Source organism: Eschrichtius robustus, chromosome 3 (assembly GCF_028021215.1).
Source record: "Eschrichtius robustus isolate mEscRob2 chromosome 3, mEscRob2.pri, whole genome shotgun sequence".
In the NCBI taxonomy this organism is placed as follows: domain Eukaryota; kingdom Metazoa; phylum Chordata; class Mammalia; order Artiodactyla; family Eschrichtiidae; genus Eschrichtius; species Eschrichtius robustus.
In genome coordinates, this window is record NC_090826.1 from 128,740,111 (window position 1) to 128,762,269 (window position 22,159).

At 38.4% G+C, this 22,159-nt stretch overlaps 1 pseudogene; it reads left to right on the forward strand.

The window, feature by feature from the left end:
• The first annotated feature begins 3,398 nt into the window (after positions 1-3,398).
• LOC137761447 (putative dimethylaniline monooxygenase [N-oxide-forming] 6) lies at positions 3,399-21,183 on the forward strand (annotated as a pseudogene).
• Positions 21,184-22,159: the final 976 nt, after the last annotated feature.

The following is a 22,159-nucleotide window of genomic DNA, read 5'->3' on the forward strand; positions in this document are numbered from 1 at the left end:
GGTGCCTGCTTTCTGCCTATTTTGTATATAGCAGTGTGTATATGTTAACCCCAAACTCCTAATTTATCTCTCCCCCCACCCCGTTATCCCCTTTGGTAACTATAAGTTTGTTTTTGTATGTCTGTAAGTCTATTTCTGTTTTGTAAATAAGTTCATTTGTATCATTTTTTTAGATTCCACATATAAGCGATACCATATGATATTTGTCTTTTTCTGTTTGACTTCCTTCATTTAGTATGATAATCTCTAGGTCCATCCATGTGACTGCAAGTGGCATTATTTCATTCTTATTTAAGGCTCAGTAGTATCCCATTGTATATACATATACCACATCTTCTTTATCCATTCATGTGTTGATGGACATTTAGGCTGCTTCCATGTCCTGGTTATTGTAAATAGTGCTGCTATGAACACTGGGGTGCATGTATCTTTTCAAATTAGAGTTTTTCTCCAGATATATGCCCAGGAGTGGGACTGCAGGATCATATATTAACTCTATTTTTACTTTTCTAAAGAAATCTCCATACTGTTCTCCATAGAGCCTGCACCAATTTACATCCCCACCAACAGTGTAGGAGGGTTCCCTTTTCTCCACACCCTCTCCATCAAGCTCTGCTTTCTTGACGCTCTTATACTTTCAGTTGCATCAGCTGAAACTTCCAATTTAACTTGGCTCTCAGCAGCCAAATTAAATCAACTTTTGGACATCAGGGTCACATAGGTTAAGGAAGATCCTCTTAAGCAGTTTAAATATATTTGTGTTGTCTTTAGCTTATATTTTCTATCTCTGAAAAGGTTTAGTAGGATTTATTCACAGATAAATTAAGAGATTCACAGAATGTCAGAAGGACTTTAGTAATAGTTCAATTTGCTCATTTTACAGAGGGGAGATCTGAAGTCTTGCAAGAATTATCACAAAATATACAACCAAAGGGGTTAATCACTGAGTATTTACTATATTGATATTAGAGAAGAATATGAATATGTTTAGGTGTTCTAGGAACGCAGGACTGGCTTCCATTTCATACCACATAACCCACTGTGCTAGACACTGCTTAGTGACGCTTGGCATATTGACCCTCCCCCAGTGGGCTCCCTCCTGCATCCCAAAGACTGGAAGGCTCAAAACTACATTTCTAAGACTTCCCTGCAGTTAGAGCTTGGATACAACTTAGGTTTTTCCATCAAGATAGACATCTGTGCTTGGAAGGCGAAGGGAAGCAGAGGCTAAATTTACGTGATGTGTTTATGGGCAAACATGTTCCAACAGATGTGTTTATATCAGCCAAACTCCATACCTCACCCTGTGGAGGCATCTGTGGTGGCAGCAGGAGTTTCCTGCCCTTTGGGTGGATGCTCTAGTGGTCTGACCTTATAAGGCTCATGGCAGCCTCCTGGTTTCTGTTCCTCCAGCCCTTCCATCTATTGCAAGCACCTAATTCCCTGTGCTATATCCCTTTCATTGTGAAATAGAATGTTTTCTGCTTCCTGTACTAAATCATGAGTGATATGCATATAAGCCATAAACATAAAATCTTAAAGACGGAAGGACCTTCTTTGAGGCATCAACTCTATAATCAGTCAGCAAATCCCCAAATATCTACTTCCTAAATATCTCTTATGTCCAGTCTCTATGCTCCTTTCCCCTGACATTGCTCTAATTTAGGTCCTCCACATCTCTGCCTAGACTATTGAAATAACCTCCTGACTACTTGATTGTAGTCACTGCCCATTCTAGTTTCCATGTGAATCGGATCTTTTCTGATCTTATCACTTCCTTGTTCAAAATTCTTGAATGGATCACCATAACCTAGAGGATGGTATCCAAACGCTTGAGTGTGGCACTTCAATACCCTTCATAATCTGGGCCCTGCCTGTTTAATTCATCTGCTATTCCCGACACCCTATGGTTCTGCAACACTGAACTAATTGCAGCTCACTCTATCATGTTCTCTTACTTTTTTGTGTATTTGCACATATTTTTCTCTGTGGCTGTTGTATGTTCCTTGCCCATCATCTACCCAGCAAGCATCTATTCTTCCTTCAAGACTCAGCTCTCTTCTTACTTCCTCTTGAAGTCTCTCTCATTCTTCTCCCAGGTGGACCTAGATGTTCTGGCCTGAGTGCCAGCACTCCAGTGAATTACACTTCCATTGTGATTTTGATCATCTCTCTCCATTAGACTGCATGTTTCTAGATGGAAATACTGTGTCTTTGCATCTTTGAACCCCCAACAGACTGCTATAAGGCATGACATATGGTAGGTACTCAGAGAAGTGGAAGGAAGGGAGGGAGGGAAGAACAGGAAGAAGAAGGTATACAGAAGCAGGAAGGGTGGGTACAGAAATGAGACAGAACCAGAGACAAAATTAAGTGACTTTGCAATTCTGTCCTTTGAGTTCACTACTTTTACAAACATTATCATCTCCAAGAGTTAGCTCACCTCCTCAAATCAGGCCCTCCTAAATTTCCAGAAAATTAAGCTGTTTTTTTTCACTGTTGGCACAACAAAACCTTTGATTATAGTCCAGGTGCATAGCCTTTGTTTATATAGTCTATACTTCTAAAGCAAAAAGAAATAGAAGAACCACTGTTCCTCTGATCTCCCAGGGGTTTCACTTTACAGCTTTACTGACCATATCAGTTATTGTTTTAATTTTTGGAACCAGGACCAGTGATCTCATTGTTTCCCTTATCCCGTTCCTTTCTTCCTCTGTTCCCCACTCCCCCTCCCCATTCTCCTATCCCTACCACACTTAGCCCTTCTCTTCCAGGTTGTACCAGGGCTCTACATCATGAAAAATACAAGGAAAATGGACTTTTTACTTTAAGAAAAATAACTTCTCCCCCTTTCCCAATTTTTACATCAAAAGACGTTATTAAAAGCCATCTCTTCTACGTTTTGAGAACTGCAAGTTCTCTGGGGAAAGAAGGTGGTTGTTTAAGAGTAAGTCCCCTTAAAGCCAAACATTCAAAATAAGTAGGGGTGATTTGGTACAGTGGATTTTATGTAGAAGGCTTGAGTTCTTGTTCCAACTCTTTTACTTGTTAGCTCTGAGACCCTGAAGACGTAATTTCTAAACTTCTTGGAGTGACAATTGTTTCATTTGCAATTGAGAGGATTAGGTTGATGATTTCCAAGGTCCTTCCTGCTCTGGGGTTCACTGGCGCTGCTATTTTTGGCATCTTGAATAATCAGAAGAAACCAGGTTTAGTGTCTTACTAGAGCAAAAGTGGTAAACATAATGAGCATAAACTCTTAACATGCATCTATGTCTTCTTGTGTTAAGGTGAGGATCCTGACATATACGCCTCGCCTGGTTATTTCTACTCAAAAATTTTAAGCATTCAGGGAAACTCTTCTGAAAAAGCTCCTCTAGATCCTCCTGCAGATGACCATGGTGAAGGGATTGGCCATCGTCGGTGCTGGTGTCAGTGGCTTGGCCTCCATATGGTGTTGTCTGGAAGAGGAGCTAGAGCCCACCTGCTTTGAAAGGAGCAATGATGTTGGAGGCCTGTGGCAATTCTCGGTGAGTAGGACAATAGAAGGTAGATGGGACCTACTGTACATCATAGGGAACTCTGCTCAATATTCTGTATTGACCTAACTGGGAAAAGAATTTGAAAAAGAATAGATACTTGTGTATGTATAACTGAATCACTTTGCTGTACACCTGAAACTAACACAACATTGCTAATCAACTGTACTCCAGTACAAAATAAAATTTTTTTAAAAAGAGAAGAAAAAAATAGAAGGGTTACACTGCAAATCAATCTTGATCAGTTCCAATTCAGACTTGGGAGGTAGGTCACAATGACCTACTTCATTTTCAGATCTGGAAAATAAAATCTTATCTCTCCCATCCTACTAAAGTCCTATCACTTAAAACTATTTCACACCAGCAAGGCTTATCCTGGAGAGAACTTTCCAACTCATTAAACATTGTCACCTATGTGGCACAGCCCAAATCTCTAGGCAGTAAAGGGGTCAATAATTAACAGAAAAACCATACCACTGCCTCCCCATGTAACTGAAAGATTCTATTCCTATTGCTCTTAAATCCTGAGAACATGGGTGTGCTGGTGGGGGGCGGGGGGATGTAAAAAAGAAAAACCTAGACTGGGGTCAGAGGTCTCAACTCGGAACTTTTAAGCAAATAGATTTCAGGAAAGTCACTTTTTCCTTTCTGGACTTCAAATGTTCATTAGTCAAATGCAGAAGTTGGAAATTAAGTTACCTCTAATCTGCCTCCCAATTCCAATAGGATATGATTTTATAATTAACTCATGTCTATTGGGTACACATTATGTTATTATAAATGATGATTGTACGTGTGGTGTGTGTGGTTAGTAAATACGCTGTCAGGCCAAATCCAGAGAGAAAAATGATTATCTCTGCCATTCAGGCTCATTGCTGGAGAAAAAACATAATCAGGAAATATTCATTATAAACACAGTTTTTACATTTCAAAAGCCAAGTTTGGGGAAACTTCCAGCTTTTCTGTCTTAAAGTTCCCAGCAATGAGGATTGGATGTAGATGATACCTATTTGGCTTGAAGACATTATATCCACATGATTTATATTGTAACCACAGTCTGTCCTCATATCTGTCACTGCCCAACCTGCAACAACAGGTTGCTCCGGGGGTCATAAAACTCTGAAAATATTACATGAGATATAGATCATTAATTAGTATTTTTCATTAGGAATAATCAAGAGCTATTTTTTATTAATTCAATTTTTTAATTTACATTTGTTCAGGGAGATACCACCAGCTTAGCCTAAATCAAGAAATTGTTGTTTATTATCTTATTAGCAACAATTAAATGCTGCTTGAGCATCTATTTTTACAGTTTTGTACTAAGTCCTGGGATGACAAATATGTGACATAATCACCATACATAAATGATTTCTACTTCATTTGGTGTAGCAAGTCTTAATATAGGTCCACAATCCTTGACAGAAAATGATCAAAAACTCATTTAGTAGCAAAACCTGTCCTGAAGTCATATGGTCAAGAAACATGATTGAATTGCACCAGATCTCACTAGGACTATTATGGATAAAAACCCCAAAATCTAAAAATTCTAAAACATATCTGGTCCTAACAGTTCAAACAAGAGATTATAGAACTTTACAACAAGACAGCTCTTGGTGACTTTGAACTAAATAAACAAGTGCCTTGAGATTTAGATGAGGCTGGACTACTAGAATATTAGCAAGTCAAAAGAAACTTCCTACAGGGATAGCACTTAGCTGAGACTTGAAAGATGTTCTCGGACAAGAAAAGTAGAGAACCATTATGTGACACAGCTCCAGAGAGTGGCATTCTCAACAGGGCAGAACACAACACTGTGCCAGTATCAGGTGGGAAAAAGGGGCTGCTGGTCACCCTTCTAGATAGGGGTGACCAGCAATCCATGAAAGGCACAGAAGAAGGCAACGAACATGGTGTATCCAGGAATCTGTGAGTCAACCAGTGCAGCCAGATCCGAAAATTTATTTAAAGGAGCATTAGATGATAGATCAATAAGATGCAAAGTCAGACTCTGGGTTATCCACAAGAGGGGAATGTCTCTTTTCCATAAAGTCACTGTGCATAAGCAGAATTATACTCAAAAGCCCTATGGGGATGTAAACATATACAAATATTCTAAATTTTAGCCCTCTCCATACACCCCACCCCTTCCTTATTTTCTAAGAAAAGTTGCTTGGTACACTGCATGATCAGAGAGGAATTTTTGAAAAATGTGTTACATAAGCTTTCATCTTGCAAGTCCTGTTAGGCAGAAGGTATTCCAGAAGAGAGAAACTTGATAATTCTGAACTTTTCACAGTGTGCTTTTTCTGTAAAATGAAAACCAAATGGAGTTTAAATACTAGCAGGCTGAATGTGAGCATGTCTTAGGTTTAATGTACTCCAATATAGGACCTCATGACCTCTAAAGATTTTATTGTTGCTGTAATAAGAGGTTGCTCAACAAGCCATGTACAATAGGTCAGTATCACTTTGATTGCAAAGGGGAAAATAATAGAACCAGAACTATCTGAACTTTTGTTTCACTCATTCATTCATTTATTCATTCAGCAAATAAATATTTGAGTTCATTATGCATAGGGTACTATGTTAGGCATAGCTGCATATAAGAAGTACAGCAGGCAGACAGTATTCTAAAAGCAGAGAGAAAAGAAGTACTAGAATAATCATAATCCAAATGAATAGGACAGAGTATGATTAGGGCAGTAAAGACAATTAGAGCTTGGTGGAATGACTTCCAATTGGTGGGAGGGAAGACAAGGAAGGGCATGAGAAGGGAGACAGCTTTTAAGCTGGACACTGAGGGTATATTTAGACAAGCAAAAATGGGACTTGATAAGCAGAGATGGAATATCAAAGACCATCAAGGCAGACTGCTAAAATGCATGCACAATAGTCTTGAATTAGCCTCTGACCTTGCCCTCAATTGCCTTATGTTCTAGTGGGGATGATGGGAGATGGACACAGTTATAACCCAAGACAGACAGTGATAATGTGCCCCATAGCTGCTTGGCATCTAGGTCTAGGACAAGCTCTCTCAGCCAGAGGCAGAGTCTGAGCTTAATTTCCTCCTTACTGGCTCAAACCACCCCACATATTGAAATAATGAAAATGTGAGCTCTCTGGAGCAATTGTCTGTTGTTATATAATACTTCTGTTTTCCTTTGTTTGGAGAACATCCTTTTAGGGAAAATTCCAAGGAACAGTAGGACACGTACTCTTCTCTCCTCATGTTACAATTGGCTGGAGTCCAGGGATGAAAGAGCAGGGATTCATTAACGATGGAAATGATGTGAGGTCCTATCACCTTTGTTTCCCGGAGCAGAATCTTACATTTTTTTAAACCAGTCCGCAACCCGCAGTTCAGCCCTCCTTTCAGTGGGCAGCTGAGAAAGCTCCTTCTCACAACCATCAACAAAAGTTACAAGCTATGCGTGAATGGTACAGACTCAAACATGAGAACCTTCCAAGCATGAGCCTTCACCCTTTTTCTGACCTTAGCAGAAATTTCCAAGAGAGGTTTTAAAAAATTTTAAATCTCTGAGCTTCGTTATTAGGAGAAATACAGCAACCATGAGTAGAGGAGGCTTTTGTCATGCAAGAGGAAACAGTGAGGCCTGAGGCAGCCCATCAGCGACACAATCCTTTCATTTGAGGTTGTTGGGCTGGAGGGAAGTAGATGTCTTGAATCCAGGAGCAATATAACATTCCATCCTTTTCCTTCATTTCATGAAAGTTCCTTCAGAATATGGGGAAAGAGAGGCTGCCAGCTTTTAGATGTACTTTCAAGGCAGCACATTGTGTGAATTTTTATCCTGTTCTTGAAACAGAGAGGAAATGTTTATTTTGAAGTTAGTCTTCAACTGCTCCTCAAAAGAAGCCACTTTTCAGTTACACAGAGGTTTCTGGGTTTTTTTTAACATCTTTATTGGAGTATAATTGCTTTACAGTGGTGTGTTAGTTTCTGCTGTATCACAAAGTGAATCAGCTATACGTATACATATATCCCCATATCCCCCTCCCTCCCACCCTCCCTATCCCACCCCTCTAGGTGGTCACAAAGCACCAAGCTGATCTCCCTGTGCTATGCAGCTGCTTCTCACTAGCTATCTATTTTACATTTGTCCATGCCACTCTCTCACTTCATCCCAGCTTACCCTTCCCCCTCCCTGTGTCAAGTCCATTCTCTACATCTGCGACTTTATTCCTGTCCTGCCCCTAGGTTCTTCAGAACCTTTTTTTTTTTTTTTTTTAGATTCCATATATGTGCGTTACCATGCAGTATTTGTATTCCTCTTTCTGACTTATTTCACTCTCTATGACAGACTCTAGGTCCATCCACTTCACTACAAATAACTCAATTTTGTTTCTTTTAATATTCCATTGTATATATGTGCCACATCTTCTTTATCCATTCATCTGTCAATGGACACTTAGGTTGCTTCCATAACCTGGCTATTGTAAATAGTGCTGCAATGAACATTGGGGTACATGACTCTTTTTGAATTATCGTTTTCTCCGGGTATATTCCCAGTAGTGGGATTGCTGGGTCGTACGGTAGTTCTATTTTTAGTTTTTTAAGGAACCTCCATACAGTTCTCCATAGTGGCTGTATCAATTTACATTCCCATCAACAGTGCAAGAGGGTTCCCTTTTCTCCACACCCGCTCCAGCATTTATTGTTTGTAGATTTTTTGATGATGGCCATTCTGACTGGTGTGAGGTGATACCTCATTGTAGTTTTGATTTGCGTTTCCCTAATGATTAGTGACGTTGAGCATCCTTTCATGTGTTTATTGGCCATCTGTATGTCTTCTTTGGAGAAATGTCTATTTAGGTCTTCTGCCCATTTTTGGATTGGTCTGTTTGTTTTGTTTTTTTTTGATATTGAGCTGCATGAGTTGCTTGTATATTTTGGAGATTAATCCTTTGTAAATTGCTTCATTTACCAGTATTTTCTCCCATTCTGAGGGTTGTCTTTTCATCTTGTTTATGGTTTCCTTTGCTGTGCAAAAGCTTTTAAGTTTCATTAGGTCCCACTTGTTTATTTTTGTTTTTATTTCCCTTTCTCTAGGAGGTGGGTCAAAAAAGGATCTTGCTGTGATTTACGTCATAGAGTCAATTACACAGAGGTTTTAAAATAAGATGCCAAGATTTAACACAAGTTCTAAGGCTTCTTATTTCCTCTGTTTCTTTGGTGAGGAGTGAATACCACTAACTGGTGAGTTCAGGAAACCCTCAAGCACAGAATTCATTTAGAATACAGAAGTAGTTCTCAGGTGTGGTCCCTGGACCAGCCGTGTCAGCAACACGTGGATCTGTCAGAAATGTACATTTTCAGGCCCCACCCCAGACAACTGAGCCAGAAATTCTGAGGTGGGGCCCCGGAAGCTATAGTCTAAGGAGCCCTTCAGGTGAATCTGATTACCCTGGGAAACGACTTCATTTAGAAGGTTCTGTGGCTGGTGAAGAGTTCATTGAATTCCATATAGCCAATCAAATAGGCTAAAAGCCACAGCCTCCACTGGACTATTTAGTTATGTTTTTGAACATAAGTATGAGATCAGAACCAGTGCTTTGACTGGAAAAAAAAAAAAAAAAGAAAAAAGAAAACTCTATGGAACTATAAACACAGAGCTAAACAGGGGGTAATTAGAGTAAAAGGACCAAGGTGGAGGGTTTACCAGTTCTGTGCCACGTGCTATCCTGAAGGCTTTCCTTTCCATATCTTACAGAAAGCTGTCAATTTTTTTCATGTTTTTTTAATACATTAAGAAGGTTTTTAATATATTAATATTCAACTGAGCATTGAATATTCACTGAGGGGAATGTCATTCTTGGTTTCCCTTTTAAGCTTATTATTCTCCCTAGGACAATGAAGAAGAAGGCAGAGCCAGCATTTACCAGTCTGTATTCATCAACTCATCCAAAGAGATGATGTGCTTTCCAGACTTCCCATACCCTGATGATTACCCCAACTATATGCACAAAAGCAAGCTCCAGGAATACATAAAGACATTTGCTCAAAAGAAGGATCTTTTAAGATATATACAGTTTGAGGTAAGGGCCTTATAACTTGTGCTGTTGATATCAATATGTTTATGGATTAGAGGAGAAGCAGGGATACATCACTGTATCCTAGAAATCAGAGTCAAATGTTTGGACATCTCGCCAATCAAGTGTTGGTTCAGATTATAAAGTATTCATGAATTGTTTTTGTTTCCCCTTAAAACACGTTCTTCACTAGTCTGTAAGAGCTTTTAAAACACCATAGAAAATGCTGGAGGCAGCTGTACCAGCGTAGTGCACTTTCCACCCTCATACACTTATGTTTTAGAAACAACCCCAAAGTCTCTAGGTTGTATTTCGACTTCTGTAGGTTCAATGTCAAGGAGTTGTGGTTCCAATAAATGTGGCATTCATTAGAAATGCTGCCATTATGAAGAGAGCAACAATGTAAATGAATGATTAAAATAGTCATTGCCCTCATTCTTCACCCACTTAGTTCCTTAGATAGGAGCCTTAGGAGTTATGGCATAGAGGCATTGTCTCTGTAAATATCAGTAATACTTTACAGTTGTTTGAACTCAACCTCAATTCATTACTGTTAAATGCAGAACACATATATGTAGTGAGAAAAATAAGCAGCAGAATTATGAATAGGGATTTTAATTAATATAATTTTATTTAATTATCTAATTATTATTTAAAATAATTTTACCTACATCAACATAATAGTCATACAATGGAAGTGACTAATATTTCCAAGGGATAGTGTCTATACATTGCAAAACAGAGATCAAGGATTGAAGCCTGAGATAATCCCATATTTATGGAGTAGATAGAAGAGAAGGCCAGAGAGTAAGAAGCCATGAATGTCAGTGGAGGGTGGCAGTAAGCAAATGACATGGCACCTTTCATAAGAATACTCAGTATACCCTGAATCTACTAACTAGATGTCAAAAAAGTAAATATACCCCAGTGAGCAATTTTCCTTGTGAGATGTGAAGATTCACAGTGACTCCTATTTTGATGCCATTCCATATAATTCTCAATGACCAGGAGAGCACATAATTATTTTCTCCACAGAAATACTGCAAGGAAACACACAAAAAAACCATAGGATTGTAAATAGAAGGAATTTCTTTCTGGTTTTCTTTAAGACCCTGGTTACTAGTATAAAGAAGTGTCTCAGCTTCTTAGTCACTGGCCAATGGGAAATTGTTTTGGAAAAGGATGGGAAGCAGGAATCTACTATTTTTGATGCTGTAATGATTAGTTCAGGACATCATGTATACCTCAACCTACCAACGGATTCCTTTCCTGGTACGTTTGGAAAATATGTAATAATCTGGAGATTTATACACAAACATCAAGGACTGAAATAGAGCTTTCCACACATTGTACATAATGACTGTCCTTAACGTTCCAAATATTTCAAAACAAAATTTTTAAGTGTGACAATATGTGAAATATAGTAATAATTGCCCTATACTAAAAGAATCAAGGACTTGCAGGTCAGAGATTAGATGAAAACACAGGTCTGTAGAGAGGAAACCTGGGTTGTAAAATTTCTATATCCACATTTTGCAAATTAACTTTAGAAATCACAGTGAGTGTGTGGGTGAGTGTGTGAGGGGGGTGTGTAGGTACACATTCCATTATGCTACAAAAGTGGCAAACAGCAAATAGATACATTACACAAGCTACCTTCCTTCCTTCTTCCTTCCTTCTTCTTTCCTTTCTTCTTCCTCCTTCCCTTCTTTCCTCCCTCGCTTCTTTATCTTCCTTCCTTCCTTATTTCCTTCTTTCTTTCATTCCTTCCTCTCCTCTTTCCTTGCAACAGGAACACATGTCCCCTCAAAACTATTAGCACTCACACCTCAAGGCATGATGTTCATAAGGCAAGGTAATTAAAAGGTAGAGATTAAGGGAGAACAGAAGATTGAAACCATTAATGCTAAGAGGCAGTATATTTAGGGGTTCTGAGTGTAGAACACCTAGGCTCAACTCCTTATTCTACTAGATCCTTACCATGTGACCCTAGACAAGTCACTTAACTTCTTTGCCTCAATTTCCTGGCCTTTTAAAATTGAGATAATACTAGTTACTACCATTCAGAGATGTTATCAAGATTAAATGGCTAAGACATGTAAACCCTTTAGCAGAGGGCCTAGCCCACAGTAAGTACTCAATAAATACTATTATTATTACCAAATATAAGTTCAAATACCTTAAGGTATTTTTCTAAGGCTCTAAAAGTAATTAGTTAGGGATTTAGTGTCAAAAATCACTAAAAGGATAAGTGCATTTCAATTAGGGAAATTTTTTAAATTAAGACTGCCAATAGAATTAAAAATAAAACATAGCAAAAAAAAAGTGAGTCAATCATTTCTTCTGAAAATCAACTCAAACCACTCCCCATGTTCTGTTTAGGCCTAGACCAGTTTCAAGGCCACTACCTCCACAGCCGGGACTATAAGGACCCAGAAGTGTTCAAGGGGAAGAGGGTCCCGTGACTGGCCTGGGAAACTCAGGATGTGACACTGCTGTTGAGCTCAGTCATCTGGCTACATAAGTACATGATATAAAAGGTTTGGGGAAATAAACCTAGAGTATGGCTGTGCTACTACAGCAATAGCCCAAGCACTGAGGATGGTATTTACCATGTCATACCACAAGGAATCTACCTGCTGTATATGCCCATTAAATCAAGGAAGACTTGAGACATTCTCCCTGTGAAGAAAGGTAAGGTGGCCCATGCTAGTAAGGAAGTATAATCTGCTGGAACCAGAGGTAAGGGCATGTGCATGTGTATATATGTAAATATGCATTTTTTGTTTTAATTTTATGTTCTGATCACCTCCAAGCAAACTGGTTGCTAGTCAAGCTCTGCTTTTATTTATTTAATAGTATTTCTTATCACCTATCATGCAACAGTACTGTGCTTACCACTCTGAAGTTCTGGAAGATACACAAGATTTAGGTCTTACTGTTGTTTACCCATTTAACAGCCAGTGCTCAACAAATATCAGGCACTTTTTATGTGTCAGCACTGCGTCAGACTAGAAATAAACACAGAAATAAGTCAGACCACTTCTTGACTTCAAGGAGCAATAGATAGGTGGAGGTAGAATGACAGGTACACAGACCATCACAAAAGGAGGCAATGAGACTGGTGATATTAGGTGTGGCAGTGGCAGCACCGTGAATAGAGAATCGAACTTAGCCTGGACGAAGTTGTCAAAGAAGGCTTCCCAGAGGACTCCACGATGAATCATACATGACCAATAAACCCAGAAGTACTTAAAATATTTTTAAGGAAATAGGTGCTCAATAAATAAATTCTTAAATGGATGTTTACAAAATACCTCAGGATTTTTTAAAGTCAAATTCCCTTGGGTTGTCACAAAAATGATAAAATAGACAAGCAGCCAGGCTTGTCTCAGGCTGAGGCAGCTGCCACAGTTTGGAATGTCTAGCAGAGGTCCTGGAGTGGGTGTGCAGGGAGGACTGGAAAAGGAGACCAGGCACAGAGAACAGAATTAAATCCCTGGCATCTCCTCAACCTAATTTCAGCTAGGGATTTAGCTGCATTTCCCCCACTCAACTCAGCAACTACTACCACCCATCACCACTGGGGCTCACTGGATTGACTGACCTTTATTAGACCTACCATCTTAGTCCTATGAGTCTGCAAAGAGTAAACTTATCACAGTTGTATACAGAGCCCTCTTATTCCAAGATGTCACTTTGTTGTTCTTTCAGCACCTATGTACTCGTCTTCTGTGGTGGAGAGAGAGACGGTAGTTCTGCCTCTATCTAGTTTCAATCATGGACTATTCATCTTGACCCACCTCTTTAAAAGTGCTCCTACCTGGATATTAAGGGAAATGTATGGAGATGTCCATAGAATTGTGTTGTATTTGCTTAATACTTAAAGAGTGATGTTGAAATCTATGTTGCCTCCCCCACCAGGTCATTATCAGCACCAGAAATGGTTCCTGGGTCATGAATCAGATTTGGGATGACGGCTATCCTTGGGACGTAGTGTATGTTACCCGCTTTGCATTCTTTCTCCGAAAGCCCTTCCTTCATCTGTCTCTGACTGGTTATATGTCAAGGAGATGAGCACGTGGTTTAAGCATGAGAACTACGGCCTGATGCCTTTAAATGGTACTACAAATAATACATATTTTATTATTCAAAAAAAAAGGAGCACTGGTTTAAGTTGAATTCTTTCTCTCTAGGTCTTGCTTTAGTGGCCTCATTGAGGCTGGTGGAATTAAATTAAGGACTGCATAGGTGACATGGTACACTCAGAGACCATGAATGGAATGAAAATCTTATTGAAATTAGTCTAGTGGGAAAAGGAGTAGGAAAGAATACAAAATGGGGATGGATCAGGCCGCTAGATCACCCTGACATGCAGGGTTCATTTATGGTTGCTACAAACCATAGCACAGAATTTTGAGGGCTGAGCCAATTCATAAATGGCTTTATTGAGGAATATCTTGTCCATGCTTATGGATGAATAGGGATAGCAATAATAAGACCTAATCCTCAAGACTGTTGTGGTATTCAGTAATATTTAAAATGTAGGAATTACTTTGTGAACTATAAAGCTTTACAAATATCAGCTCTTATTAATGTCTTCTAATAGGCTTCTGAGAAGCAATTAACAAAATAGTGTTAATCAACATGTCTCAGCAAGTAGAAAGTCTCAAAAGGAAAGTGCACATATCCATGGAAGGATTGACATTTCTGCAGGACAGTCACAGAACTGATGTAGTCTGTCAAATTAATGATTCATTTATTTACTTCTCTATAGAGACAAAGCCCAACACCTACTAATTAGAAAGGCATTCTAGGTAGAAGAATCAGTATATCAATAGAAAAAAAGAATATTTAAGTGGGTAAGAAAAGGATTCCTTAGAAATCTCATCTTTGGTCCATGCTAGCAAAAGTGTTTCATTCTGTTTAGAAAAACAGGTTTAAAAAAAGTAAGAGCAAATTGTAAATTGGAGTAGTAAATACCAGGTTTAGTAGCCAAACCCTCACTCTGCAGCACTTATCCTACCTTATCTGGCAGACTGCTACATCCATAAGAGAAAAATGTTGATTTCATGCATTTAAAATTATTTTTAACGTAATAGAAGTTTCAAAGCCTGAACTGGTTAAGATTTTTTGTCTTGTAAGAGTAACTGCAAACTGTATTTTTGCTTTGTCCTTCAGACAATTAAAACACGGGGAGGGAGAAGGGTAAGCTGGGATGAAGTGAGAGAGTGGCATGGACATATATACACTACCAAATGTAAAATAGATAGCTAGTGGGAAGCAGCTGCATAGCACAGGGAGATCAGCTCCATGCTTTGTGACCACATAGAGGGGTGGGATGGGGAGGGTGGGAGGGAGATGTAAGAGGGAGGGGATATGGGGATATATGTATACATATAGCTGATTCACTTTGTTATACAGCAGAAACTAACACACCATTGTAAAGCAATTATACTCCAATAAAGATGCTAAAAAAAACAACAACAACATAGTTTTGGAAATCCATTCATTCTAAGAACTAAGCTCCCTCCCAGGAAGGGTTCCAGTTACCAAAAGGTGTTGATGACACCTTCTCACTCCTTCCTTGGTGGGGAGGGGTGCTGTGGGAGAAAAACAGGTTTAGCTGTGACCTATTATTGCCACCTTATAAGGTAAAAGAAGAGGTTGCAGAATTATAGAGGTAGAGCACAGTGTGGAATGTAGAAACAAATTCTAAGATTTATAAAGTTTCTTAGGGTTTGAGGTTAGTTACAGGAAATTCCAGAATCCCTGAAGGAAACGTAAGTCAAAATGAAGAATGTCATCAAAAAAACATCATTCCTAGAATTTTGGCAACTGAAGTGAAGTATCAAAGTTGTACTTTCTTTTGTGACCACAGTTGATGAAAGGAAATCAAACATGGCAATAAAACATCCTACCACAGTAGATCTGATTTCCTCATGTAAGATGAGAGCTTAGTTATAATAATAGTTCACTTAGAATAGTGATGCCTTAACTACTAGGGATGTAATGTACAATATGATAAATATAATGAACATTGCTGTATGTTACATATGAAAGCTGTTAGGAGAGTAAATCCTGAGAGTTCTCACAATGAAAACTTTTTTTCTACTCTTTAATGTTGCATCAATATGAGATGATGAATGTGCACTAAACTCATTGTGATAATCAAATTAATTAATTAAATGCATATGAAAATGTAAATATAAAAATGGTCCAGCTAAAAAAAAATTAAGTGCTCTACAGATAATTGTTCATTTGATTCTTGGAACAATCTTGCGAGGTAGATTGTATATTATCCCTATTTTCCATATAAGGAAACAAATACAGAGAAGTAGCAGCAAGTAAGAGAAAGAGCTAGGTTATGAACTTGGGCCATCTGGCTCCAGAGTCAGCACTCTTAACTTTATTATCACTAGGAATTAGGTTTATCCTCATCTATGTGGTCTCCAAATAGTATAAGTACCCACAAGAGAATCTTCAAGTTTCAAGCGGCCAAAAGAGGCAGCTCAGACAGATATTCTTTTTTTTTACATTTTCTGTATTGAAGTATAGTTGATTTACAGTGTTTCAGGTATACAGAAAAGTGATTCAGTTACACATATATATTCCTTTTCAGATTCTTTTCCATTATAGGTTATTACAAGATATTGAATATAGTTCCCTGTGCTACACAGTAGGTCCTTGTTGTTTATCTATTTTATATATAGTAGTGTGTATCTGTTAATCCCATATTCCCAGTTTATCCCTCCTTGCTTTCCCCTTTGGTAACCATAAGTTTGCTTTCTATGTCTGTGAATCTATTTCTGCTTTGTAAATGAGTTCATTTGTATCATTTTTTTAGGTTCCACATATAAGTGATGTCATATGATATTTGTCTTTCTCTGTCTGACTTACTTCACTTAGTGTGATAATTTCTAGGTTCATTCATGTTGCTGCAAATGGCATTATTTCATTCTTTTTTATGGCTGAGTAATATTCCATTGTATATTCATACCATACCTTCTTTATCCATTCATCTGTCGATGGACATTTAGATTGTGTCCATGTCTTGGCTATTGTAAATAGTGTTACAATGAACATCGGGGTGCATGTATCTTTTCAAATTAGCATTTTCATCTTTTCCGGATATATGCCCAGGAGTGGGATTGCTGGATCATATGGTAACTCTGTTTTTAGTTTTTAAAGGAAACTCCATACTGTTTTCCAGAGTGGCTGTACCAATTTATACCCCAGCAACAGTATAGAAGGATTCCCTTTTTTCCACACCCTCTCCAGCATTTATTATTTATAGAATTTTTTATTGAAGTATAGTTGATTTACAATGTTTCAGGTGTATAGCAAAGTGATTCAGTTAAATATATACATATTCTTTTTCAGATTCTTTTACATTATAGGTTATTGCAACATATTGAATATAGTTCCCTGTGCTACACAGTAGGTCTTTATTGTTTATCTATTTTATATATAGTAATGTGTATCTGTTAGTCCCAAATTATTATTTGTAGACTTTTTGATGATGGCCATTCTGACTGGTATGAGGTGGTACCTCATTGTAGTTTTGATTTGCATTTCTCTAATAATTAGCAATGTTGAACATCTTTTCATGTGCTTGTTGGCCATCTGTATGTCAGACAGATATTCCTAAGGATTGTTACTAGCAACAGGAAAGGACTTTCCCAAAAGAGAGTTTAGTTGTCTTCATGCTGATGTTTAACTGCTTAAATTTGTTCAGTGCTATGGACTGTTGCAAATATTTCTTGGAAATGAAGTACTTTAGAGCAAGGGCCTTTTTCTCTTGTTTCTCCACAGCACCCTGAGGAAAGAGCCTGTGTTCAGTGATGAACTACCATCCCACATCCTATGTGGCACTGTGTTCATCAAGCCCAGTGTGAAGGAGTTCACAGAGACCTCAGCCATGTTTGAGGATGGGACAATGTTTGAGGCCACTGACGTTGTCATCTTTGCAACAGGCTATGGGTATGCCTACCCTTTCATTGATGACTCCATCATCAAAAGCAGAAACAATGAGGTCACCTTGTTTAAAGGCATCTTCCCCCTGCTGATGGAGAAGCCAACCTTGGCTGTGATTGACTTTGTCCGGTCCCTTGGGGCTGCCATCCTCACAGCTGACTGCAGACCCACTGGACAGTTAAAGTGTTTGCGAGTAAGTGGGCCATTCTGTCTTTCATTCATTTAGTGAACAAATATTTACTGAGCACATACTATACACCAAACACAGTGCTAGGTGCTAGGGATATAAAGGGAATAAGATAGACATGATGCTTGACCTCACAGAGCTTAAAATAAGGTGGGGGGAATGCTGCAGTAGGGAAAGTTCTACAGTGTTCTGGTGAGGGGAGTTGGGTAGTGAGTTATTCCATAAAAATGGAACAGCATGAGGAAAGATATAAAGGTAAGGTACAGCATGGAGTGTGTGAGGAACCAGAAACATTTTGGTGTAAGGAAATATAAAGTAGAGGCAGGCAGCAGCAAGAAATAGAGGAAGGAAACAGAGCACGGAGGGCTTTATAACCTGTGTTAAAGAGCTTAGACTTCTCATAGGGGAATTGGTAGGACTTTGCAAGGCTATAAAGGCAAGAGACGGACAGCAGTGGATCATTGCAATGTCAACGTACATTGCAAAGGTTGAAAGGGCCCTGGTGGGTGTCAGGGCATGCTGGAGGCATTACTGGTGTCAACTGTGTCATAATAACAGTGTTGGGCCACTCCTACTCTGTTGATAATCTTCTCCCTCTTCCTCCCCCTGGACCCCATGGGCTTCAGGGACGACAAGTATGTTTGTGTGGGCAAATCAAGAATATGAGGAGAAAGGCAATATCTCAAATATCAATTTAATTTACTCCAATCATATTGATCACCACTATTATTGAAAGTGTCATTTTACTCAAGGGTACGAGAATCTTGGCCAATATAGGTGTACCCTACCTAACATACCGTCCATAAAAACTTAGACTACAAGTAATGAAGAAAAAGTTAAAATCATAGAGTATATATGTATATTTTCTTAAAATATTGTGGATAAGTAAGCTTCTATTTCAAATGTACCATGCAAGATTGTTATTTTAAAAAACCCATTATGAAATCTTTTGTAAGGATGCTCACCTATAAAATGATTCTATTGTCTTTTTCTCTTGAAAAGCAAAACAGTGCCAAGCACCTGAGGTTTTACGGAGAAGTCAGACATAGTTCATAAACCCAAGAAATTTACATAAAACAATGGGCATCATTTATTCATCCAGCAAATATTTACTGAGCACCTGCCATGCGCTAGGCTCTGTCTTGGCACTTAAGATACAACATCAAACAAAATGACCAAAATTCTGGTCCCTTACTTTCTAGTAGGGGCACAGCAAGTATCTGACCACAGGGTACCAGCAGGCTGAGGTGAGATGCTAACAATGACTGGGAAGTATTCATGAGAATGCCATAACTTCTCCTGCCATTGTCACAAAGGCAAATGAGCTACAGTTACCAATTAGAAGAGGCCTCCACTAATATAGTGAACTTTATAAAAAACTAAAAATTTTCTGCTGCCGCTTAAAACATCTTCCTTGGCTACAGGCTGATGCTGGAAAACTCAGGTGTCCTTCCATTGTCCCATTTTAATTGCCATAGACCTTAAATTGAATTATTTTACCAGACTATTTCTTGAGAGAATTCTTAGTAAGAGGATGCAGAAAGAAATATGACGAGACTGGTAAGGTATTATATGCATGAGGCATGTTGAGGATTGACCCTCCATAATGTCATCAGAAATGTAAGATAGGGTGACTTGAAGCTAAAAACTTTTCTACTGTCACTATTTCATTGTAGGCCAGCTTTGCCATTCCCAGAGCAGGTTCATTGGCTTCTCAGATCTTTGTTTCCATGAATTGTTATTCTGCTAAACATACTAAAGATAGCTCCTCTTGATACAAAATCTTTTAGGGTCATAGTTCATAAACACTGAATGAAATTAATCATGTGTAATTACATATTTCTGATTTCTTTGTCTTTTTCAATATTTCTGTCTTCATTTCTTTTTTAGACTCATGCACCCTGCCAACTACAAATGAAATGATGGATGATATTGATGAGAAAATGGGGAAGAAACTCAAGTGGTAAGAGATGGCACTTGCTAATAAACATATCCTAAAATTTGCCTATATGTGTAGGAAAACATTAATAGATTCTATAATCTTGTCACTAGTCAAAGTTCACATCTTTTAAACACTTGCTATAATCAAGCAGTATTCGATGGGCAAATAATTGTCATTGCACTTCTCCTGTGTAACTCTAGAGCACACGTTCTCAGACGGCTGATTTTGTCCCCCAGGGGATATTTGGCAAAATCTGGAAACATTTTTGGTCATTGCAAGTGAAGAGGGCATGCTACTAGCATCTAATGGGTAGAAACCGGGGATGCTGCTAAATATCCTACAGTACAGAGAACAGTCCACCTAAACAAAGAATTATCCATCTCAAATGCCGATAGTGCTGAGGATGAGAGATGACTCTGACTCTTTCCCCAACAGCTCCTTTCCCACCAGCCATGTGTCTGTCAGCAAACTAGCTAGCTGGAAACTTGAGCAGTGGCAGTGATGTAACAAGAAAACCAAATGAAGAATGAAATTGAGCTCACCTGCTCTCCTATTTTCTACTTACTACCTTTTATGTTAGAGGTCAATAGGAATAATGAGGAGGAAAAAGAGAAGCCTCAATGTCAATCTTATTGCTTAAATAAGGGTTTCTAAAAGCAAATGAGATCACACTCCAACTAAACGTATGAAACAATTTACCTTAGTAAATTGCAACAATATTAAAACTATACATAAACCCAATTTTAAACACATTGATATAAAACTCTAACATTAGGGGAGATCCTAAGCAATGTCATATAAAGAATAATCATGTATCAAAGAGTAAACTAAGTTTATCAGCAACCTTGAGACCCTAGGGTCAGTTCACTCCAGGCTTCATGGCTAGAGACAAAAGCCCAAAATGACATCACATTTGAATAGAGGTTAGGAAGGAGAGGGAAAAATACAGCTCACTTACAGTCAAAGAACAAATGATAAATTCTATGTTGTGGAAAAAGGGAGGAGTGGGGGTATTACTGGAGGTGCTGACTAAAATGTTACTTTCCTGAGAGTAAAAAGTAAGAAATTTGTGCTTCTGTTTACAACTGTGGCACTCATTCCAATGTGTTCTTTTCTTTCTCCAGGTTTAGCCAGAGCCAGACTTTGCAGACAGATTACATCACATACATGGATGAGTTGGGCTCCTTCACAGGGGCCAAGACTAACATACCATGGCTCTTCCTGACTGATCCCCAGCTGGCCCTAGAGGTGTACTTTGGTCCTTGTAGCCCATACCAGCTTTGACTGATGGGACCAGGAAGGTGGGATGGGACCAGGAAAGTGGGATGGGGCCAGAAATGCCATCCTGACCCAATGGGAAAGGACAGGAAAGCCAACCAGAACAAGAGCTGTCAGTGAATCTGAGACCCCAACCCTTTCACAATTTGCTTAAAACACTTTTATTCCCAGTTCTTCTTCTGGCTGTTTTACTTGCATTTTATTAATGGGAAAGTTCTTTGGGTTTCAGAGTTCAGCCTAGAAGTTCAATTGCAGATATGCATACACACATATTAAATTTCATAGCTGCTCTTTCCCTTCCTGCAGATTTAAAATGAATCCTAGCCCATTTGACTAAAGTCTAAATAAAATGGATAATAGCATCTCTCTTTAGATAAGAATCTAAATTGGCAAGTTTGGAGATACTCAAGATAAGGGAAAAGATGGGGGGGCAAATGGGAGTGAGCACAGATTCGCTGGCAGAACAAAGTTTAATCAACTTTTTAACGTGTGTTTTGTCATGAGGAGAATTTACATCACAACAATGTTGAGTCTTCTAACCCATGACACAGTATAGTTCTCCATTTATTTAGATCTCCTTTCTATCAGCAGTGTTTTGTAGTTTTTAGTGTCTTACCCATCTTATGTCAGATTTGTCCTAAGTATTACATATTTTTGAATATTATAAATAGTAGTTTAATTTTGTTTAATTTCTTATTGTTTATTGCTAAAAAATGCATGTATTTGTTCTAGGAACTTTATGTAGATTCCATATTTTCTATATAGACAATCATGTTGTCTGAAAATACAGCTTTACTTCTCCCATTTAAATTTGAATGTATTATATTTCTTTTTCTTGCCTTATTGGCTAGAAACTCCAGTATTTTGGATAGAAATGGGGAGATCAGATACCCCTGCTTTGTTCCTGATCTTAGGATTAAGGCATTCAGTCTTTTACCATTAAGTATGATATTAGCTCTAGATTTTTCATAAATTCCTTTTATTAAGTTGAACAACATTCCTTCTATTCCTAGTTTGCTGACAATTTTCATCAGGAATGGATGTTGTCTTTTTTCAGCTGCTTTTTTCTGCATCTATTGAGATGATCTTATGTTTAATTTTTAGTTTATAAATATGGTGAATTCCACTGACTATTAAACCAATCTTGCTTTCCTGAAATAAAACCCACTTGATCATGATATA